Below are 23545 nucleotides of genomic sequence, written 5' to 3'. Positions count from 1 at the left end.
CGTAAAATGACGCATAGCTAGTGATTGAATCGGTTATGAGCATCGGTGTTAATACAATAAAAATCACTTTAATTTACTTTGATTCCAATAATGCTTTGCAATTCAGAACTACGTCAGTGGCTTTATTTAATTCGGATGCTTTAGTACCACATTAATCAACACAACCTTGTGTTGGTTATAAAAGTGATATTGTAGTTGCTACAAAATGTGTGACAAGAGAGTCATTTTGTGACTGATTCCTGTGCTCCTTAGACTGTAAGGACTCTAAGAATTAGACTGGAAGGAATAATTCTCAATGTCATATCTGCATGGGGGTGGACAATCCTACGTGGAACATCTTAAAATATAATGCAATACAGAAATATTACCGCCCCTACAGTTTTAATATCTGCCTTTATTCCTTTTAAGGGTCCCATGGCTTTATTCGTGCTTTCTTGTCTTTTATGACTTATCCCATTCAAATTACTCTTCTGCGTGACACTGAGAAGACCACAGCATACAATTAACGTCATTTTCACAATCACCAAATTACTTAGTGTGCTCATGCCCACAGAACCAACTGCATTTGTTGTGTCTGTCCTCTCATTAAGATGTTTATCTCCTGCCTGTTTCTGAATTCACTCCAAGACTTTGCCTATATTTTGATGTAAACAGCAGGAAAAGTCACTCCAAAGAACTGCTACAAAATGTAATTATGGTGCACAAAAGCACAAAGATAAGCAAACCATTTACTGGCTTTGTTTGTTCTTTTTTTTCTTTCGGTTGTGCTTCCTCATCTAAAAAAGGCAATGATAAGCATTCTTAACCTGCCAGCACAGGCTTTGGAACAAAATAACTGTGCTATCCATCTATCAGTCCACCCAACTATTCATTTTCTCCTGCTTATCCAGGTCCAGGCCATGGGAGCGGCAGGTCCTTCTGCCCAGCCTCTACCTGCAGCTTTTGTTTTGAGCTCAGGGCAGAAATGATACGCAATCTCTCCAGCATAATCCCACAGTGGGGCATCCAAGAAGCAAGTTGATTCAGTACCACAACTGTGGCTGCTTTAAATGTTTACTACTGTTGTGGAAGTTTTCCATTAAATAAAGCCTGCAGACGAGCGGTGAGGGGTAGCTAACATCCTTTAATTAAAACACACGAAGAACAGGCAACCAAGCTTGTGGAGAGCCTACATGACCGCGGGGCAGACGGTCAGCAGAGTCTTCCTGAGCCTAGCATGGCTCTCAGTTAAATACCTTCTTCAGGAACAAAAAGCAGTACACAGCTGTTTCACACCTTAAGGTTCACACTCCCTTGCTACCTACCAGAGTCCTCAAAGAGACAAAAGACTCTTCCTGTGGAGTTGTCTGCTTCCCCCAACTTCCTTACTACACCCCCACCATTTGTCTTAATGTATGAGTGTGAGACTTGTTAAAATCCAGTGGCACCAAGGCATTAAACAATAAAATAATGTGATTAATACATAAGTAAAAGAAATTCCTATACACTACTCACCCGATCCATAAAGGTGAGCAGTGGTATCCTGCAGAAGAAGTAGTTTGACTGCTTATACCCAAAAGCATAAGGATAATCTACTCCTGCATTCCATATACAAATAGTCATAACTGATGTCAAATGTGAACAATGTTTTACATGTTAATTAAAAAGAGTTAAAATAACATAGACAATGTTTAAAAATCAAAGTACACAGTCACCAATCCATTAAAAAAAGGTAAAAGTCATAAAATAAAAGACAAATGGCAAAATGTATTTAGAGTAACAATTTATACATGGAAAGCTACATTTCATATCACCGACAGTGATTTGAATAAAGTCTAAGGAAAACTAGCCTTTCACTCTACTGTAGCTTGATTAGAGGAAAGAAAGCCCTACGCTGGAAAAAACGCATAAAAAAAGACGAAAAACAGCCACTGGGGTTGGACATGACACACAGCAATATGCCATTAGCGCACTTAAACAAGTATCCACTAAAGCATGCACACATGCTAACAAAAAGTTGAGAGCCCTGTAGAGCAGCTGATTAATGTCATGGGAATGCAGCAAAAATGTCCACAAAAGGATAACATGTCAACGTGAGGGCAGCAAATAATGCTAATTGTCAGTGAAAGAATGTAAACAACAGTAACTGGGCCACATTACATGCAGAATGAAAAATTAGGTGGTTTTGTAATAATCCAGCTTCTGCGGGCTAGTGGAGTGCTGCTCTTTTATCCAGCTACAAATGAGGACCAGTGTATGTTAGAGTATGTTTCATCTTAGGTACAATTAAGGTTAAAAACTGTTAGAGAAACACATCTTTACATTGAACTAGCCTGTAAGGACATGTGGCGACTAAGATTATAAGATATTCAAGTCAATGCTAGTTTCAGCAATTCTGGGTATTCATCTGTGAAAAATACATCCGTGTCCCTTACCACGTTGGATGGGCTCAGACACCTAGAATATCAGGGGCAAGATTCCCCTGCTAGGACTTTCCAAGGTAACTTGAGCCTAAATGAGGGGCTTGACACGCATCCGTGATGTGCAAAAGCATATCTGATCCCTTAAGTCCAGTGTGTTTGATTTTTATACCCTGGCCCGCTTTAAGGGTCGGGCTCAGGCAGAATTCAGCTGGACTGTGTCAGCTGCCTCCATGCAGCCCACTGAAAACTGAGAGAAATCATGACCATGTTTGTGCGATGCAGGATGGTGGCCAGTCAAAACACAAACAGTCACTTTGTGATGAAGAGTGGCTCTGTGTGTGTGTGTGTGTGTGTGTGTGTGTGTGTGTGTGTGTGTGTGTGTGTGTGTGTGTGTGCGCGTGCATGCGTGCGTGTCCAATCCAGCCTATACACCCACCATGACAAGTGTAATTGCATGTGGAGTCTTACTGTAGCTGCTAATTGAATTCACAATAAGAGGGAATTTACTTGTATGACCTTTTGGACACTTTCACCTTTCTCTGAAGAACAACAGAAACTTTGGTATCTAAAGGGATGCACAATACTATCAAATAGAACAATTAAGACGCCTGTTAAGTGTTCAAAATGTGCCTGGTCTGTTTTAATTTTATTGTTGTTTACAAAATCCTACTATCTGTCGTCATTCAAAAAATCCTTAAGACTAAAAACACTCTGCAATGATTAGGCCCTATTTAGGATTTAGGGAAGCATTGTAATTGAACATTGAACACTGGCACGGTTCAATTCTGTGTGTTCTTCTGAAAGGATAATCAGTTTTAACACATTAATATCTGCACGTGTGTGGAGCTGACTCGAACAAAAACAGGTGTTGCACCTTCACTGTGTGTGTGTGTGTGTGTGTTTTGTAAACCTGGCTGATGCAGACTTTGTGTTGGAGGGCCACTTCTGCTTATGGCTAGTTTGTTTGGAACAGAACTTAATTTGGAGGCAACTCCATGGGAGCACAAAAACAGAGTTACAGTGTGCAGGGGCTGGACTGGAAGTGGGCCAGGGAGAGAGAGACTTAAAAAGCCCCTTTCTGTGGAATAAAACAGGGAAAGCAAAAAAGACAAACTGAAGCCTAGTGTGCTAATCATTATGTCAGTCCAGGCCAATGGACTCTTGGGGAGGAAGGACAAATGTTTTCTGGTGCGATACACAGAAAAGCGTCTAGTTCGAGTACAGGTGTGACTCCAAAGACAACTTTTATAGCATCACAAACTCCAGTTACCTCACCAAGGATGGAAGTATCACCCGGTGAACAGGAAAAACTATGTGGAGCCATCTTTGTGTGGGTCCACCATCTACAGAGACCATCATCTTCTGTGGACTATATTGTTCCACTGGGGGACTTGAGGATGTGATTACGAATAATTGCCTGGCTGATCTGAGAGATTGTCAGTTATTGAACCTCTATGCTAATTACAGTTTTTCCATATTGCTACCCTGCCACATCAATAGACGGCAAGTTCAGTGTGTTGTCTTCTGCACTGCTCTTTTCTGCCTCTTCGACAGGTAAGGTGTTTAGGTGTTTAAGGGATGGAGGCAACGGGAGCTTAGCCATGATCTGAGGAGATCACAGCTCTTGGAAATGCTTCAGTATCCCCCCCAGAAGAGCTGGAGGCAATGATGAGGAAAAAGTAAGATCTGGGCAGCTCTATACCCACAATCCAGATGCAGTTAACCAGTATAAATGAATGGTAAATAATGGTAAATGGCCTGTATTTATATAGCGCTTTACTAGTCCCTAAGGACCCCAAAGCGCTTTACATATCCAGTCATCCACCCATTCACACACACATTCACACACTGGTGATGGCAAGCTACATTGTAGCCACAGCCACCCTGGGGCGCACTGACAGAGGCGAGGCTGCCTGACACTGGCGCCACCGGGCCCTCTGACCACCACCAGTAGGCAACGGGTGAAGTGTCTTGCCCAAGGACACAACGACCGAGACTGTCCAAGCCGGGGCTCGAACCGGCAACCTTCCGATTACAAGTAGGGCTGCCACGATTAGTCGACTAGTCACGATTACGTCGACTATCAAAATCGTCGACGACTGATTTAATAGTCGACGCGTCATTTGAAGCTTTGTAAGATCCCAAAAGCAGGAATAAGTAGCAGGATTTAAGAGTGTAATAACGGACTGAAACAGAAGATGGCAGCACTGCATCTACAAGGATGCCAGCTGCCGTTAAACCCCGAAGAAGAAGAAACTGTGTCCCAGAATTCATAGCGCGGCCCAGCGCAGTTGTCAACAATGGCGGCAGCTAGTTAGTTTTAATATTACTCTTATTATTCTTTCTGGGTCACAAAATAAACGTTTAACATATTTTCAGGCGAGAATGTAGCTGTGTAAACCTCAAATATCTGCTCAGTTTATCAAGACACCACATATTTTCAAAAGCGCTCCGACGTTTTCGGAGGCGTCTGTTACCCACTAGCTCGATAGCTAGCCGGGGGCCATGAGAGCACCGGACTCCCGGCAGATCGTTTTCAAACCCACCGCCCTACTCAGGTTAAACATATACAAGTCACTTAGATAACTTAAAAATGTTATTGTTTGGCTTTTTTCAGTATTTTATTTGTTCCTGAGTAAATCGGCTGAGTTTATTAAACTCCACCGAAACAATCTGCACATTTAATTAGAATTCAATTAACTATCATCTTGTCTTTATTTTTAGTTAGCACAGACCTTAAACACTTAAAGCTGTAAGCTAATGATAGTTATATAAGAGCAGATGCTGCTAGTGCAATAAGCTGTACTTTTACGTTCAATGGATGATGATCTGATTAGTCGACTAATCGCAAAAATAATCGGTGACTAGTCTACTATCAAAATAATCGTTTGTGGCAGCCCTAATTACAAGGCGACCTCCCAACTCTTGAGCCACGATCGCCCCCTGAAGTATAAAATGGATAGGCATATCAGTGCAAATTCACTCTAATATACAGCCTTAAAGAATAATCTCAATTAGTCAGGGAACCCTAATGAGGCAGAATGAAGACAGTTATGAGAAAGAGTATAGAAACTACAACACAAATACTTTCGAGAACACTGAATGAAAAGCCAACCCACAGGAATCTTAATTACATACAAATAATAACAAATTTGCTTCCCCAAACACCAAATCCGATAAACCGTTCTTAATGACAGGCCTGTTCTCTCAGATCAAGCCAAACAGTTTATCACTGATAAAGGTAAACATCCAAGCAAATGCACCCCAACTCCCAGGTGACTGGCATAGTGACAGAAGGGGGAGAGGTTGAGAAGAGTTTCACAGAAATGGGGAGTGAGAGAGAAGAAAATCAACAAATTGATAAATGGGGGAAAAAAGTGGTGTTAGAGGAGGACAGTGAAATTGAAATACAAACAGGAATGAGACATTACAAAAACATCACAAGAGTGTTAATTTGGTAGAGGTATGAAGCTGCTCATGCACTATTAAAAAGCAGACTCCTGCAGGGATATTGAAACAAATAAATACTCCACAAGCCTCTCCACATCATGCAGATGTGATGGTCCTGCAGGCACTACAATGTGAAGTGGCATAAACAATGCACAAACAAAGCTCCACAAAGGACTTTGGTACACAGAGGCCAACGGTATGGAAATGAATTTACGTCAGCAAGTCCTTGATGCACAACTGATTGTGCTCGTATCAAATGCACTCTGAGACAGCTTCTGAGAGCCAGCTAAGAGTCTAAAAACAAATGTACTTCAAATGTAAGCAACTCCACTCCACATAAAAAGTAATGTGTTACATATTACTTGATACTTTTGTAAAAGTAAAGCATTACCTTAATTACTCCCAGGGAAAAGTAATTTGCTGTACTTGTTTTTGAATTACTTTCACATTACTCAATAACATGCCCTGAAATGCACTGTCACGTAATTACCACTTAACAATATTAAACTTAGGCTACAGTCCCACACACTGGTACGAATTCCTATCCTAATAGGGCACACATTGAATCTTTCAATGTCCAAGTATAGCAACCAAGCCAACAACAAAGTTGAAACCAGCTCAAAAAGATCTTCACTGTGAATACTGGTTATTCTACTGGGGAACCATGTTTGGGTAGAAATGAATTCTATGATGCTACGAGACGGTATCTGCTCATCACTGCTTTTGTTACTACCAAAGATCAGGCTCTGACTGCCCAGCTGGTTAGCATGTATTCAGCTTGACATCACTCTAACTTCATGCTAGCTGTGTGTAGCAAGAACAAAAGGGACATTTTTCATTTCTACTTGCCCGTCAGACAGATAACTGAATAAACGTATTAAACTGAAGTAACACAACTGTAATGTGATTACTGAATTTAGTACAGTTACATTACCATGTTGCAGAAAAATTTAATGTGACTGTAGAAAGCATTCAATTTATGTCCATCAAAGTCCACTGCAAGCAAGGCAGGAGTCATGGAGAAAATAAAAAAAAAATAATTACAATGTCCTTGCTAAATCTACTGAAACATTGTCTTGCAGTTCTTTATACAGCAAATTGTATTTATTTTATTTTATACATGCTGTAACAGTGACCTTTTTTTTTTTTTTTTTGCCTGTCCTGTTTGGCTCTTTTGCCCTCAGAATTGTTGTCTAAAGGCAAAGAAAGATGCCCAACGGATTTACTTTACCAAACTGACCATCCCAGCCTTGCCTTAATGGTCCATTTGATTCACCTTTTATTGTTTATTTTATTTTCACTTACTGAATACGGGACAGACTTGACTGGGGAAAAGAAGGGGAGAAAGAAAGAGGGAAAGAGAAACAGCTGAGAAGAGGGACGGGGGAGAAGGGCAAAAGACAAAAACCAACAGAACGGGCAGAGAAAAAAAATGCATATATCAATCACCTGGATCACCTGCTGAGAAAGAAAAAAGAAAGCAAGCAGAAGAGAACAAGAGTAATAGAATAAACAACATCACAATGATATATGGGAATATGACAGTAAATACTAAATGTTAAACATTATTGTGCAGCACATAAGATCAACAGAACACAGTGTGCTTTGAGGTAGGAGCCAAAAAGGGTATAGTTTGTGGGTGTGATCACCCGTGTGTACACCTGTGAGCATGGACGCGCTTGTTTTTTGTTTTTTAAAAGGTTCCTTCATGTAATAATCTGCTAGAGGGTGTGGGGGGGCCACAGCCCCGTCCTCCAGGGCATGAAGCAGGTGTGGAGGAGATCAAAACTCCAGACATCCAGAGGCCCCCAGAACACAAGAGACCAAGGAAGACCAACAGAGGGGCAGCTGCGCCACTGTTCCAGTAAGAGCTGAGGAGAGTCCCAGATGAGGGATCACCCAGCAGCCGCGGAGCAGAAGCCAGGGGGAGTTGCAGTGACGCGCCCGTGAGCTCCGCCGGCAGCCAGCTGCGCCTGAGTGACCGAGCCCCAGGCCGAGAGGCCGGGGGCACCCCACCTCCGAAGTGGCCCGAGCGAGCCCCAGGCTCCAGGCCCCGATAAGCGGCCGCCAAGGAGTGAGCCGGTGTGTACCTGGACGCCCACCCCCGGACACAAAGAACCACCAACGCACCGATGTCTGAGGGGGTCCGCCACTGGCAGGGGAAGTGGTGGTAGGGGGAGATAGGCCTCCAAACCTTGGAGGGCCTGAGATGTCCCCAGAGAGGTGGCGCCTGACACCCAACCTGACATATAGACACAGACATACAGGCACACACAGACACAAACATCCATTCCCACCCTCATGCTCTCATATGCACTTACTCCACACTCAACCAACGTGGAGACAGACATAAAGAGACGTTGTACACACGATCACACTCCCCAAGCGTACTCTACAAACCGGGTCTAGGTGCCCCCGCCCCTGGAGGGGGGAACTGCACCCAGACCCAGGTGGTGTTTCCCTTTTCCCTGCGGTGGGGGGAGGCAGACCGCCCCGACTCCGCAGCAGCAGGAAGGCTCCACACTCCAGACCGCAGTCGGACGGCCAACTCCTCCTCCTAGCCCCCCTGCTCCAGCAGGTCGCGGAGAATGGGGGTGAGAGAAGACTCCAAACCTCCCTCCACCCGCTCATTGTAGTGTTGATGCATGTGTGTTTTAAGGTGCATTTAAAACCCAGGAGGGCATGGAGCTACCTGCCAGAGAGCAGCAGGTAAGCGCATGGTCCCTCCTGCTAGCCCTCAATGTCTATGTGTATTTAAAATTGAGAGGTGGGCAACGGACTCCGTGTATCGTGCCCACCCCCAAGATCCTATATGTATGTGTAATGAGAGTGTGAGTAATGTGAATGTCTAAGTTGTGGGATAAAATTGAGGCAGAGGCAGCCAGAAGGGGACAGAGGGGGGGGGTAGCCTCCTCTGCACCCTGGTGACATACCCCTACTCCAAGGCCCTGCATGTGTGGGTGGTTGTGGTGGAGCGGGAAGAGGGAGGCAGCTGGAGATGGGGAGGGAAGGAAGGGAGGGGCAAGTGACCCCTCCCTGGGGCCAGCTCCCCCGCTGACCCCAGTAGGCACCCCCACACTCCGCGAGCCGCCAGGGAAAGGGGGCCCAGGCCCATTCAGACCGGGGCCCAGTGCAGCAGCGCCGCCCGGCCCCACAGAGCCTGGGACAGTCCACCCAACCCCACCACAGAGAAAACTGCACCCACCCCACCATCCACTCATCTTCCAGACTACATAAGACAATAAACACCCAGGCTGAGATCTTCCTCCACCTCTCCTGTATCTCCCCCTCCTGCAGAGGGAGCTCCTGAGGAGAGGAAAGCTCCTGCAAGATGTGACAATCTCCCCCACCAGTTGAAGAGCCCCCCAGGTGGCTCGATGCACCGGCGGCACCCTGCATCCTGCTGGAACAGTGACCTTTTTAAATCAGTTGTTTAGCCTCATGCTGCAAAACTGACGTTGCTATGTTCCGGTGGTTTCCCTTTGATCTTTTCTGTGTTTTTTTTCCTCTCTACATACTTTTTATGAATCAGTAAACCTCACAGTGCTAACTACATTATTTATAGGCTCCAACAAATTGCAATACAGTTCAAGGCACTGGCAGAACAATCAAAATGTGTTCTAGTTTACCTAGAACCTTTACTGGCTTTAATAATATAATAAGTGAAATAAACACACACAAAAAAATGGATATGGATATAAATGAACTGCTATCTCCCCCCTGGTTTAGTGCTTATACATTGCAATTTTCCTGAGGATCAGGCCCTGACTGTCATTTGCACTTATGCACCAAACATTCAGCACTCAAGGTACCCAACTTTATTTGAGCCATCTGGGGACTCTCAAAGCTCGTGAAACCCGAAGGGGCATGACTGGAGAAACAGCTGAGCTGAGCTGAAACCAGGTGGTGGCTTCTGTGATTATCATAAATTGCTCATATCTGATAATACTTTCAAACATAACGTTGCAAGTTCACTTGGCACCTGAAGACCTCAAGCCTCGGGTTCATCGTTGACCCTGTAATTATGATCATCTGATCTGTAGATCACTACCTTTGGGTGAGCTAGAAAAGGCATCAGGGGAAGTTGCTGGAAAGGCCTGGCTGGACTACATGCACTGTGCGGGTGTATTGGGAGCATCTGGCAGCAGCTCAGTCTAGGACACAGGTGTCGAACTCCAGGCCTTGAGGACCAGTGTCCTGCAGGTTTTAGACATGTCCTTGATCCAACACAGCTGATTTAACTGGCTAAATGACCTCCTCAACGTGTCTTGAAGTTCTCCAGAAGCCTGGTAATGAACTAATCATTTGATTCAAGTGTGTTATTTCCAGGGAGTCATCTAAAACCTGCAGGACACCGGCCGTCGAGTCCTGGAGTTTGACATCCCTGGTCTAGGAGATAATCAACTTCCAGCGCACTGCTGAAGTGGCTATACAGAGTTATGGATTTAAGCTTGATGTCCATCACTGTAGCAACTCCTGAACCAAATTGTGGACACCAGAGATGTAGATAGCCATTAAGTCCTATTGAACTTGCTTAGTTTGTGGAACTTGAGAGGCAGCAAAGTTCAGAAGTCTCAATACTTCTTTTTGCAGATGATGTGACTCTATTGATTAAGCAGAGTGCGGAGCTGCTAGTATCAGAATTACCCTCTCTGGGTCTTAAAGTGTGGCTTTAAGCCAGAAAAGGAGAAGTCCCAAGGTTAAACTCACCTATGGCCCGGAGCTGTGGGTAGTGATCCAAAGAATTAGATTCAGGATACAAACAGCAGTAATGGACTTTCTCTGAACTGCGTCTGTTCTCAGTCTTAGAGATAGGGTGAAGTAAAGCTGCTACTCCTCGGTGGTGAAATGTTTCTCGTTATGTCCAACTAGGAAGAGGCTCTCTCAAGTACCATCACTGCTAATGAGAGTCTGGTCCCTGCCTATGACCGAACAGCAAACTTCAATGTTAAGTTCTCTTTTGCCTACAAAAGATATTTAGGATATTTGTGTGTGTGACAGAATTACATATTATTTATTACCATCAAGACTTACCGATGCATTTTTTTCCTTTTTTTTTTTTTTTTTCTTTTTTTTTTTCTAAATGACATCAGAAACAGCAGTATGCGACATTACGTGATGGCAGAGCTTCAGTTCATCCTTTGTCATTTTTTTTTTTTTTAATAAATAGGACAGGGGGAATGAATGAGAGAGAGAGGGGGAGCGAAAGAAAGAAAACCAAAGGGGAGAAGAGACGGTGAGAAGGGGGGGGAAGAGAGAGAGAAAAAAAAAAAAAACTCCTGGGTCACCTGTATGGAGAAAAACAAACAAACAAACAAACAAACAAAAACAAACAGAGGAGACAGCAAACAACAAAGAGCAACATAATAATAGAGAAAACAAAGCACCATCACAATAAACTAGCTAGTCATAGATATCAGTATTTACTAAGTAATAAACGATATTGTGCAGCACGCAAGATAGACAGCGCACAGTGTGCTTTGAGGCAGCAGCCAAGAAAGCTTTAGTCCGCGTCTGTGAATACCCATGTGTGCATACCTGTGTGGATCAGCATGCTTGCATTCCAAAGGTTTCTCCATGTAATGATCTGCTAGGGAGTGTGGGGGGGCCACAGCCCCGTCCTCCAGGGTGTGAAGCGGGTATGGAGGAGATCAAAACTCCAGACATCCAGAGGCCCCCAGAACACAAGAGACCATGGAAGACCAACAGAGGGGCAGCCGCGCCACTGTCCCAGTAAGAGCTGAGGAGAGTCCCAGATGAGGGCTCGCCCAGCAGCCGCGGAGCAGAAGTCAGGGGGAGTTGCAGTGACGCGCCCGTGAGCTCCGCCGGCCCCCAGCTGCGCCTGAGTGACCGAGCCCTAGGCCGAGAGGCCGGGGGCACCCCACCTCCGAAGTGGCCCGAGCGAGCCCCAGGCTCCAGGCCCCGATAAGCGGCCGCATTTTTTTCCTTTTGAATAATATGATCAATCTAGAACACTCTCAGTAACTGTTTTTGTAATTTGGGTTTTTCCCCCCTCCATCCTAATCCCCACACATGACCTAGTAAAGTAAGAAACTGAAGCAAAAGTTTTGTTCTTTTTTTTTTTTTTTTTTTTTTTTTTTTTTTTTTAAATTTAAAAGAGCCCTTTATACCACCAGCATGAGTTCAGATGAAAAGTTGTTTACAAGTTTGGCCAGAACGAGGGATGGCTGATCGCACGTGGTGGAAGTGGTGGTTTGGGTGTTAAGATAAAAAGATACTTATAGATACATTTACACCCACATGGCTGTAGATGCCCACCCTCTGTCTCCTGGCAAGAAAAAGTGTGACACGATGCGCAGTTAAGGGAGAGAATACCGGCTTTGTGTGAGAGCATATGCTTCAGGAGAGCACAAAACACGGACAAAAGTAAAAAGAGATCAACAGTATTAAAAGCCTCCCTTAAGCCTATTCCTGTGGCTCAGAAGTCAGTGACATCTCAGGAGAAATAAGAGACGGTATGAGGTTAGTTTGTCAGTTGACTGGAGACAAAAATGGACAGAAGTACAATAAGCTCCGTAAGAATATTTAGAAGTGTTAGAGACTGAAGAGCCAGGGACTTGAGATTTAATAACAATTTTAAGAAAAGAAAAATTGAGACATGAGTAGTACTTCGAGGGCTGTTATTAATTTCCAATAATTATTTGTCTGCTGTAGATATGACTACTACTAATGACATACTTTAAAATATGAAAATGTAAAAATAAGAAATATGTTTACAAAATAATAATTGTTAATTTAATTTTCCATTTAACAAACTTGTGCATAACTTTATCCTCTCATTATTGTTTCTTTCCTCAAACACAAATATTATTAGAAGAATGAGACTGATATTAACATTTCCAAAGTATATAAGAATTCAGCTATGTGGTCTAAAACATCAACTGGCTTTTCTGTGACAACGTGATGTCTGTGATGTCTAAAACATAGTAGCACTGTGTAACAGTCTGTGCTACATAGGGGAAGCTGTCAAGGAGTAGCACTGTTTGTACTGACTGATTTGTTAAAACTTGTTTTATAAAAGCTTTGTTTTGTTTTATTTTGTTAGTTTGCATTTTCAGTTTTTAAATATTGTTTTTAATCTGTTTAATTTCAGTAGTTTGATTAGTATTCAGTGTAAAAGTATCAATACTTGTACACAATACTTATTGTGTTGACCAAATTGACAAAAGACCGAAACTAAAGACATCTCTTAAGTATGTCTCTCTTTTTAGTTTTACAAAGACATAATATAGTTTACTTTTTACTTTAGTAACCAAAAATCTGATATAACTTCAATTTTAGTAACTATGAAAATCCTGCTCTGATATGTGTAAGGAAGTCAGGCTTACCCTTGTGCAAACATACAGATGTAAGCTAAGATGAAACACTGCTCTTCCAATATAATCCCCAGAGCTGGTTTGCTTGTCTCAGTTTAGTTTTGGTACGTTTGAACCTTGGTTCTTATTTTCATAATAATAGCAAGCTGTACGTTTTAATTAGTTTCAAAAATCTCTGTCAGAACATGGTATGAAATGTTTAGGTGGAAACTAGCGAGCTAACTTCCTGTTAACTTCTAACTCCGTTAAATTTAATAAATTCTGTTTTCATGGATGCCTGGATGTTAAATTGTTACACCTGGTAAAGCAGCAACGCTGATGATTTTATTAAAGATGGAAGAATTTAGACCGTTTTTAACTCTCGGTGTTCATTTGACTTTGGGACCTGAAGTGGATGGAGTTTTGGACCCAGATTACTCTGCGAAGCTCCTCACTATGGCAGCCGTAATGCTCTGACAATCAATCAAGTCAGTAAGCACAACCAGAATTCATACATAAGGCACACTCTCGTTTTTTGAGAAAATTAAAGGATTTTAAGTGTGCCTTATAGTGTGGAAAATACGTTATACAGAAGAAAAGAATATATCATGATATATATCGTTACCGCACATGCTTCAAATTATACCGCAATATGGATTTTAGGCCATATTGCCCAGCCCTAGCTCTTAGGCACATACATCACAGGCCTCTCAGGTCGGCCCAAATGGTAAGAGGCCGAGAGAGACATCTGCACTAACTTGCTTAGCTGCACTCCTACTATGACATGCTGTGAAAAAGCAGAGCAGAATGGAGAGATGGATCGAGTTTCACAACACTTCTAAAACTCAAATGCAAATCAAATAGGCTATATTCTCGCCCAGGTCCAGAATGGTGATTCGTCTTTATATCGCTCCAGTGCCAGTGACTCTGAGCGGACGCACAAATATTTAACAAGTCTGTTACCAACACCTTCCCCATGTTTATTATTCCGGTCATTTATTTTTCTTACTCTTGACATCTTTTTTTTTCATCTTTGTGTTACAAATGATTGATCTCAGGCTGAACAGAACTTAGCACACTCACTAACCACACTTCCAAAAATAAAGCATTAAAAAAAATCTATCCATCTATCTTCTTAACTGCCTTTTCAGTTCAGGGTCACAGGAGGGCTGTAATCTATCCTAGAAGCAAGGTACAACCTGGACTGTTAAAACTGAAAGACAGACAACCAGTCACACCAACAGGCAAGTTTAGTCACCAATTAACCTAACATGTATGTGTTTGGACTATAGGAGGAAGCCAGAGTACCAAGAAAAAACCTACACAGGCACAGGGAGAACATGCAAGCTCTACAGACAAAGACTCCAGCCAGCTTGTGGATTAGACACCAAGACGTTCTTGTTGTGAGGAGACAGAGATAACTGCTGCACCTCTGTAGTGCTGTGCAGAGCAACACATAAACACGAGATACAACTTGTTAAATTAAAAAAAAAAAAGTTTGTGTCCTTTTCTTTAAAAAAAAAAAAATCCTAAGACTTGAGCCATATTCATGCTCTTTTGTAGCACTACTGCATTTAAAATAGGAGTAGACATGCACAGGCTTTGAGATGCAAAGATAAATTTTGAATGTATCATAGTGTTTACCGAGTATGGCTGGCCAATTTTGTTTTGCTATAAAATATGTATGAGGGGTGTCAAAAAGTTGCAAAACTTTCTTTTTTTACAAAGACATCTTTTCTATATGATAACAATTTATTTTTGATCAGAGAACTTTCATTTATTTTAAATTCCTCTCGAAACACCACATTCAAAGTTCAAACAACATTTCTTTTTGCCACTGTTAACGAAAATACTTGTAATAGTGACCACAACTTCCTGTTGCTATGGTCACTTTTAACATGGCAACTAAGTTACCTATTCAGAACAGTTTCAGATCACTGACCAAGACATTAACATCTCAAAGACAGCTGACCCTCCAGAGCAACAAATTTCCCACGTGTGGGACTAATAAAGGTTATCTTATTTACTGGAAGTGACTTAAAACAATGGACTCAAATGTGCCAACATATTCATAAGACTATGATGGCAAAGACAGAATCTGTCCTACCTTAAGCTGAAGCGGCAACAGGGTTTGTCAGGTGAAGACCACTGGAGAATGGACGCTCAGCGCTGTCTTGAAAGAATCAAAAATACTTGTTAGGACCATTAAGTAAGATGAGATCAAATTTAAAAAAATATCAACAAATATGACACAAAGTCTTGGTACTGTCAAATTATCACTACAAAATATGTTTCTTAGCGACATGAGCCAGAAAGAAAAGCTTTAACTTTACCCATAATTAAGTGACACCAAGACTGAGTTAGTGAAGAGATAAGGTTAAAATGAATTTTCTAGACAGGACAGCACTACATCACTTATTCATACATTTTTCCATAGCATAGCTATGCACTGCTGACCAAGACCTTGAGATCAACCCCGAAGGCACCCCCAAAGCTACCTACAGAACTGTCCTTGGGTGCATAAAGAAATCCTTTAACATTACATTTCAAACAATACATGCATGCGCATGGGCGTCTGTGTGTAGGCAGGTGTGCAAAGCAGGTCATGCCACGCACAGGCTTCTTTTATGGCTGTGTAAACTGAATGTGGCACATCTCCCCTTCCAGCAAGGAACAGTTGTCACCCCAACGATGAAATGAGAGCAAAGGAGAAAGCCTTCAAGGAATGAAAGCGTAGCATCTTCACTGTGATTAGGTATTCACTAACAGACAAGTCAAATCAGTGGTAATAGGAAGACATCAATGCAGTGAGTGAAGACAAATGAGACAGGAGAGGGATAAAATGTGAGAGGAAGAGAAATCCTCTGACTAAGAGCTCAATTGATTGCAGTGAACGAACACTATATTCTTTTTACCATGATATATGCAAACTGTATACAGCTGGACATTACTGTTTTAATGAAGGTAATCCAATTCATTACCAACTGTCGCTGAACAGCCCTGTACACATGCAGCCACTTGAAATGTGGATCAGCTCATGTAAGATGACACACATATAGGCTTCCCTCACGTAGTCCCAGTCAGAGGGTGAAAACTGTCTCACTTTATTTTTTTTTCATTTTTCCTTTACCCTAATATGCATAGCAAGAAGGCTGCAAGTAGTATTCTTCTAAAATCAATTAAAGTTTTATGTTTGTCTGGATATTCGTGCAGAAAACACTTGTGATTCCATTTCCAAATGACTAAATTTAGTCTTAAATGCTCATAATAAGCCAGACAGCTGCAGATGCATCTGCCAGTTTATTTAATAATGTAAAATTATTAAAGATGGTATGTCAAAAGCACTGCCAAGTCTGCTGAAGTAATCCATATTCTATCTAAATGCGCATTTTATTATCTCTTTTGATTATGTCCTTGGGTGGCTGTAGCTCAGGCGGTAGAGCAGGTCATCTACTGATCGGAAGGTTGGTGGTTCGAATCCTGGCTTCCCCCAGTCTGCATGCCAAATATCCTTGGGCAAGATATTAACCCCAAATTGCTCTCCGATGCATCCATCGGAGTATGAATGTGTGTGAATGTTACTTAGAAAGCACCTAGAACAATGTGCTTGTGCGAATGGGTGTGAATGGATGAATGCACAAGTTGTGTAAAGCGCTTTGAGTGCTCAGAAGAGTAGAAAAGCGCTATATAAGAACCAGTCCATTTACCATTTTATAGTTTGAGATAGAATATGACATCAAATCTGTGACCAAATCTAACTTTGATCACAGCATTGTTTATCACTTTTAAAAATTCCCATGAAGTCACCTTTTCAGAAAAATAAATTTTTAGTTTATCAACCTGAGCCAAGCCGTATCGTGATATCGTTTAGTTTGTCAATCAGTAGAGAAACGTGCAATCTGATGCAGACAGCATAAAAATCAAATTCTTATTATAAAATATTTTGAAAAACTACTGAAAGTTATGGGGCCTCTTCAGATACTAATCTTCACTGCAGAGTAAAATTGAAGTTCTGCAACAGAAAGGAGTATATTGTTGCACTGATGTCAGATTTTTATTGAACGAGTCTCTAAGAGTACGAATGTTATTTATCTACTATCCTCCAATAGGTTTTTTTTTTCTTCTTCTTTCTTCAGACAGTGGGTACAACAATAATAATAATATTAACAGTAATGGTAATAAGTTCAGGTGGAACATCACATCAACTGATTGCTATTGGCATGCTAATATAGTGCTGAGACTACAGTTACGATATCAATACGTCTGCCTGTTTGCGCTCATCCCACACAATCTTATTTAAAACCATACAGAAATATGATGAATGGTTAGAAATCCTTCCTGCAAGTATTGTATTTCTGAGGCTAATATTTTGTTCAATCTGGTAATACCACTGTACCCTGTCATGTGTCAGCATTTTTGAAAAACAATCTCCTTAAAAAAGCAGCAGCACAGGCCATCGGGGAGGAAGCTTATCACAGGGATTTATGCTCCCAGTAATTCTGCACACACGAAGTAAATGTATATCTACAGATTTATGGGACTGAGTCCTGCAGGAGTCTCCAGCCAGAGAGCGGGACTATCTTTCCACTAAACAAATCCAAAAAGAAAATCCATGCAAGAATAAACTGCAATTATATGTGCTATAAATATAATAATTTCACATAACATTAAATCATAATGAGAATAACTTTCACTATCATTTGGGGTTAGCAGTAGCCATATAATAAAGGCACACTGTGCTTCTAGAGCGGACGTTTTTGTTTTTTTTTATATTCCAGCATTTTCAAAGCTCTGTACACCCACATACATGTAGGTGAGCTCAGTTACTTTGATCAACCTCGGCTGGATCTCAAAGGCAAGTAATGCTCTGACTGCATAGATACCTGACCTGGACAGAGGAGGCTGTGATAGCTCTCTGTATAATGATGCTGAATTTAGTCGAGTTTATAGTAATTAAGCTGTTCTAGAAGCAAACCTAATGTCCACTGTTTATCAGTTGATTGGTGCTCTGATAATTGAACTCTTACTTAAAGAGACGCCCTAAGGTTTAATCTTGGCTCTGTATTTGTGTGTCCTTGTACTGAATTTGATCGTTTTTGTGTGCAAGTTTAACTAACTCTAAAGTTTGAATCTGCACTGCTTATTCATTGTGTGTCGGAGTGGGTGTGTAGCAGCAGTAGATTAGGGAATGTCTCAACATATCCTCTTAATTGAGATAAAATTATCATATTTAAAACTTAAGTCTTACCATTAATTATGTCTTATTTGAACAGTCTAGTAGGAACAGGGTTTGGTAGACACGTTGAATCTGCACTGGAGGAAGAATTAATGAAGTTAGTATAGAAAAACTGACTGGAGAGAAAGAGTCTTAAATAATATCAGCAGTTACTGAAGTTGCTCTACTTAATCATAAGTTGGTGGGACAGCCGTGAATTATTTTGATTTGATTATTGTTATTTAAATTTATTCTTATTTATTTGCTTTATTTGTTTATCTGACAGCTTTATTTGTGGGTTGGTAGTTTGCAGTTACAATATTATTTGTAAATAAGTTCATCAAGTAATGTCTACTTAAAGTGGCTTAACCAAACTCTGTTTCTTTGTCAGCCCAGTTGCAGTGCTGAAAAAACACTGGGGGTTGTTCCCAGTAACATGTCCTAGCTTTTTTTTAATGGAGCAGCAAATTTTCCTTTCCCCACTCCATTTTCTCTCCAGCTTATGAATCATTTGCTTCAAGGTGTACGTTTATGAGTTATACTAGGAAGCCAAACCTATATGATTTGTTTCTTTCTCAGAGAAGCCCACAAGCCAGCATCATACACAAAGAGGAGCTAACACTATTAACAAGATAATGAACCTCTATGGGAGTTTTGGTAGCTGCACACGGCAGAACATAACAAAGGAATAAATTAAATGTTGTTCCACTTTCAGAAAGACGTATTTTGTCTGCTGTACACCATGACAGAATTCTTTCCATGGTTAAGAGAAAAAAAAAAATCATAATATTTTACCCTCTGAAGGACACTCTCAAGAAGTCAGGGTCTACAATCAAGAGACATCTTCATAAATGTAAATACAGAGAGTTTACAAAAAGGTGCAAACTGCTGGACTCACTCAAGAACAGGACACTATCTTGGACACTTTCCAAATGAAATAATTCACACAGACAAAAAGATAGGCGGAAAGAAGCCAGCAAAAAAGCCATCACTGAGTGCTGGCCCCAGAGCAACCGACCCACGAACACCTTGTTCAGACACACTGTTAAAAATCTACATGCTTATGAACAGCTGACATATGCAATAACACTTCAAAAAGAGGTGGGAGAGAAAAGGTGGGAGAAATGGCTGTTATTTAGCCCACAAAAGCTAAGCTAATCGTACGAGGTGGAAGAAGTCGTTTTTCTTTTATGGACAATTTTGTTTTATTTTGAATCTTACCCCATAACCGTATGTACTATTATTTGTTGCCCGAGATTCACAGAATTTACAGAAAATGCACTATTGTGGGATATATATTGTTATCAGGATGATATGTCTTATATTGGGATATGAGATTTTGGTCATATCGCACAGCCATAACCCAAGAGATTCTCAGGACAAAGCAATGGGGTGCTCTTCAGTATGGCCAACTCAGACACCTGAGCTCAAACTAATATAGCAGCTTCTCAGTCATGAAATACAAAACTAAAAGCAAAAGGACTTCCAAAGAAGAACCAACTGAAAGCAGCTGCAGTAAAAGCCCTCGAGTTAAAGCTGAATGTCCGCATCTCAATCTCATATTGACGGATTTAAAATCCACTGAGGTTGTGTACAGCAGCAAAATTAAAGAAATTGTGTCTTTGTTCAACAAAATATGGATATACCGTAACTGCCAATGTTGTTGTGGTCCTGGGTGTCTGTAACACACTTATTGTTTTTCAGTTCTTATATTTTCCAGTTTTAATTTTTACCTTCTTCTCTCCTATCTTTAGTTACTCCTCATTTCCTTTGAAGGTTAATGTTCTCTTCCATCCAGAATTAATGTTATTTCCTGCTTTGCTGCACCCTCAATACATTTACCTTCGTCTAACTCTTTGCACCTGTATGTCTTTCAAGCCTTAGTCCAGTCACCCCAAATGGTGGATATATAGCCTCATCTTTTTCTTTGCTTTTAAGTTCCATGTGTCTTTTCTGCCCTTTTTGTGGGTTCCTGTTTTTGTTTACTTGCCCGTTGAAACTCAGTGCTCCGTTTTTTTTGGCATCAGCAATGAACATTGCATGAACCAACAGCCTTTGAGTCCTGTACTTGGGCACTCTCTCCAACATTATCCCAACAGACTTGTTAAACCGATCATAAAGAACATTTCTGAATATCTACTTCTTGCTGGCTTGTCAAACTTGTCTTCACATGATTATTGACAAAGATTTTTAGTGGAGCTTTGTGATCTGGTTCAAATTTTTGTAATGAATAAAACAGACCGCTTTTGGAGACAAAATATATTTGTCACTGCTAGTTCTTAAATTCTGCATCACTTCCATCATATCACTACTACTAACATGCACTTTGTTTGCTTCAACACTGAGATTATGTCACTACTTGAGAGTTAGTGCAGATAATTGGGGTCATTTTCAAAATCATTATGTTAAAATAATTACTGAAATTTCATGTAATGATGGGGCTAAAACATAGAAAACTAAGCGTATGATTTTATAACATTTTCTAGGTGGTTCCAATTTATGAATTTGCCATCACAAAGAAAATAATTTACACAAGATCTAAATTATGGCTTAAACCTAATAATATTTTAATTATTGATTAGTCAGTGGTTGTAGTTCAATTTAACCTGATAGCCAGTGTGGTTTCCTCACCTCTTCTTCAGGGCTGCAGTGCCAAACTCACAGTCTGTGTCTATTTTGACATAAACACGGCACAGCTGTAAACACCCTGAAGGCAGTGAATTACAGCAGCTAAATTGCACAACACCTGTGGAAAATCCAGGGTTATCAGATTTTTTTTTTTTTTAAATCACCACCGTGTGAAGAGATGTGCAGTTTTTTTCTCTGCAAACCAAGGGATGAAAATGTTATCATTATTGCTAAAAAGCATCAAGGGCTGAATTTGCCCAGCCATAAATCTTGTACTAAACCAGCAACTGTGTATAATGTGAAAAGGCTCAGCAGCTGGTTAAAAGCAGCAAATGAAAATACTCCGAAGAAGTTATCGAAAGAAAGAAAGAAAGAAAGAAAGAAAGAAAGAAAGAAAGAAAGGAAGGAAGGAAGGAAGGAAGGAAGGAAGGAAGGAAGGAAGGAAGGAAGGAAGGAAGGAAGGAAGGAAGGAAAGAAAGAAAGAAAGAAAGAAAGAAAGAAAGAAAGAAAGAAAGAAAGAAAGAAAGAAAGAAAGAAAGGTGAAATGTCTGGTGAAACTGGCTGAAAGCCGAAGTATCACAGACTATGATCTGTGCCGACTTTGTTAACTTGTTTAATATTTCAGAGCCTCCTTTACGTGTAGGTTCTGACTAAAGCACAATGTTGTTGTTTTTTTTATGATTAAACTACAGCCACATAATAGCCAAGGCAGAATGTCAGAAAAAAGTGCATAGGCCTTTTCTTAAATGTGGTAATAATATCAATAATCACTTTTACAAAATTTACAAAACTTGCAGTATTAAAAAAAATGCCAAAATACATCAAATGAAAGAGAAAGAAGAAATGAATGCAAAACTTTTATAAATATCTCTGCGGCGCCCATCTGAATGTGTCTCACCCTGTCCATAGCACTCGCCTCTGTCACACCAGTCCTCTGTACATCCATGAACCTCCTCTGATATCTTCGTATTTTTCCCCTGCCTGGTAGCTCCGTATTCAACATCCTTTGTCAAGTATATCCACTATCCTTCCTCTACTCATGTCCAAACCATCTCAACCTTGTCTCTCTAACTTTGTCTTCAAACTCCTCGATCGGAGGTGTCCCTCTGATGCACTTCTAATCCTGTCATGCTGGTCACTCCTGGTGAAAATCTTAGCATCTTCACCTCTTCCACCTCCAGCACTGCCTGCTGTCTTTTTGTCAGCATCACTATCTCCAAACCATATATCATAGCAAGTCTCGCTAACCATATTACTTGCTGTAGCCTCTATTTCAGTATTTTTATGAGTGCCCAGTTAATTAACCTAATCCAAATATTTGATGTACTGCAATATAATCTGTTTAAATGGATCCAAAATGCTGACATTTAAAATATTTGAATTAAAAAAACACTTTGTTTTCCTACTGCTTAGACACCAACAGAAAAAAAGCATTTACAGTTGTGAATTCAACTGTATTTTAGATATTTATTTGGCCTTGTGGGCTTTTGCCATTTCTACTTTAAATGCAGCATATACCAAAAAATTAAAAATAAAAATCTTACTAGAGGGTGAAAAAGATGTGATTATTATTTAAACATTAACCAGCACTGTCAGCAAAAACAAAAAAAATGGGCAAAATCATTTATCCCAGCATAACAACACCTGTAAACACTGCAAAGCACTTGAGATACATACTTCTTCTAAGAAAGTCTTTTGGCTACCCAGGGCAATTAACAGTAATCAAAACGCTATCCCTAGATTTACAGCAGACTGAGCAGGCTCGTTAGCTGTTAGCTAACTTGGCCTTACCGACTGAGCAGATAAAGATGACTGGGCTCGTGATTCACCATATGCAGCCCGTTTCTGATATTTACCATCCCAAAACAAACACAGCAGCCCCTGGAGTGTTTTATCTTTACAGCTGCAGAGCAAAAAAGTGCCAATTAAATAAGCTTTGGGCAAATATCAAAAGTCCTGTGGATCAACTTGTTCTCACATCTGCTCACCTGCCTCATGAAGTGCTCCACAGCACCTGTGCACAGATAGCTCAGAAGCTAGCAGCCCCGCGCGCGCAATCAATGAACATCACAGCATCTGTTTTTTTCTGAGGTAAGCGTTTAAAATCCACAACAGTGTGCTTAAAAAATAACTCACCGGAGTTTTTAACACGTTTCCTGTATCCACAAAAACCCCACTCCCCTCCAAAAATACAGCAAAATCGAGACCGTAGAAAAATAACTGAGCTTTTAAGAAAAGTGCAGCTGGTCTAACTCACGTTCAAAGATGTCTACCGGAAATGGAATAGTGTAATCTCCTTGCTGTTTGTGACAATGTTATATACCTGCAATATAATAATATTGGAATAGATTCAACAAGGTGTTGGAAACGATCCTTTATACATTATCTTTATAATGTATAATAATTTATATTTCAGAAGCAGCGGTAGTTTTATTATCACATACACATATACATAAATACAGGTGGTTTATACTATGCAACAAACTTCTTATTTCTAATTGAATAAAATTCGGTTTTATAAATTATATAAAAGT

The 23545-nt window shown here is 40.8% G+C and overlaps 1 protein-coding gene across 10 annotated transcripts in view; it reads right to left on the bottom strand.

The window, feature by feature from the left end:
• The window catches only part of gpat2 (glycerol-3-phosphate acyltransferase 2, mitochondrial), a 182434-nt gene extending 159149 nt beyond the window's left edge, over positions 1-23285 (bottom strand). For 3 of the 10 annotated variants that reach the window (XM_004547059.5, XM_014414680.3, XM_076890994.1), the window contains exons 1-2: positions 23000-23262; positions 15276-15341 (exon numbers count right to left, since the gene is read on the bottom strand). The gene's annotated coding sequence lies outside the window, so the exon portion shown is untranslated. The other 7 variants (XM_023152155.3, XM_076890995.1, XM_076890991.1 and 4 more) reach the window with 6 other exon arrangements.
• Positions 23286-23545: the final 260 nt, after the last annotated feature.

This window comes from Maylandia zebra, linkage group LG12, assembly GCF_041146795.1.
Source record: "Maylandia zebra isolate NMK-2024a linkage group LG12, Mzebra_GT3a, whole genome shotgun sequence".
NCBI classification, from domain to species: Eukaryota; Metazoa; Chordata; class Actinopteri; order Cichliformes; family Cichlidae; genus Maylandia; species Maylandia zebra.
The sequence above is the reverse complement of the archived record's forward strand: the minus strand, read 5'-3'. Positions and strand labels throughout refer to the sequence as shown.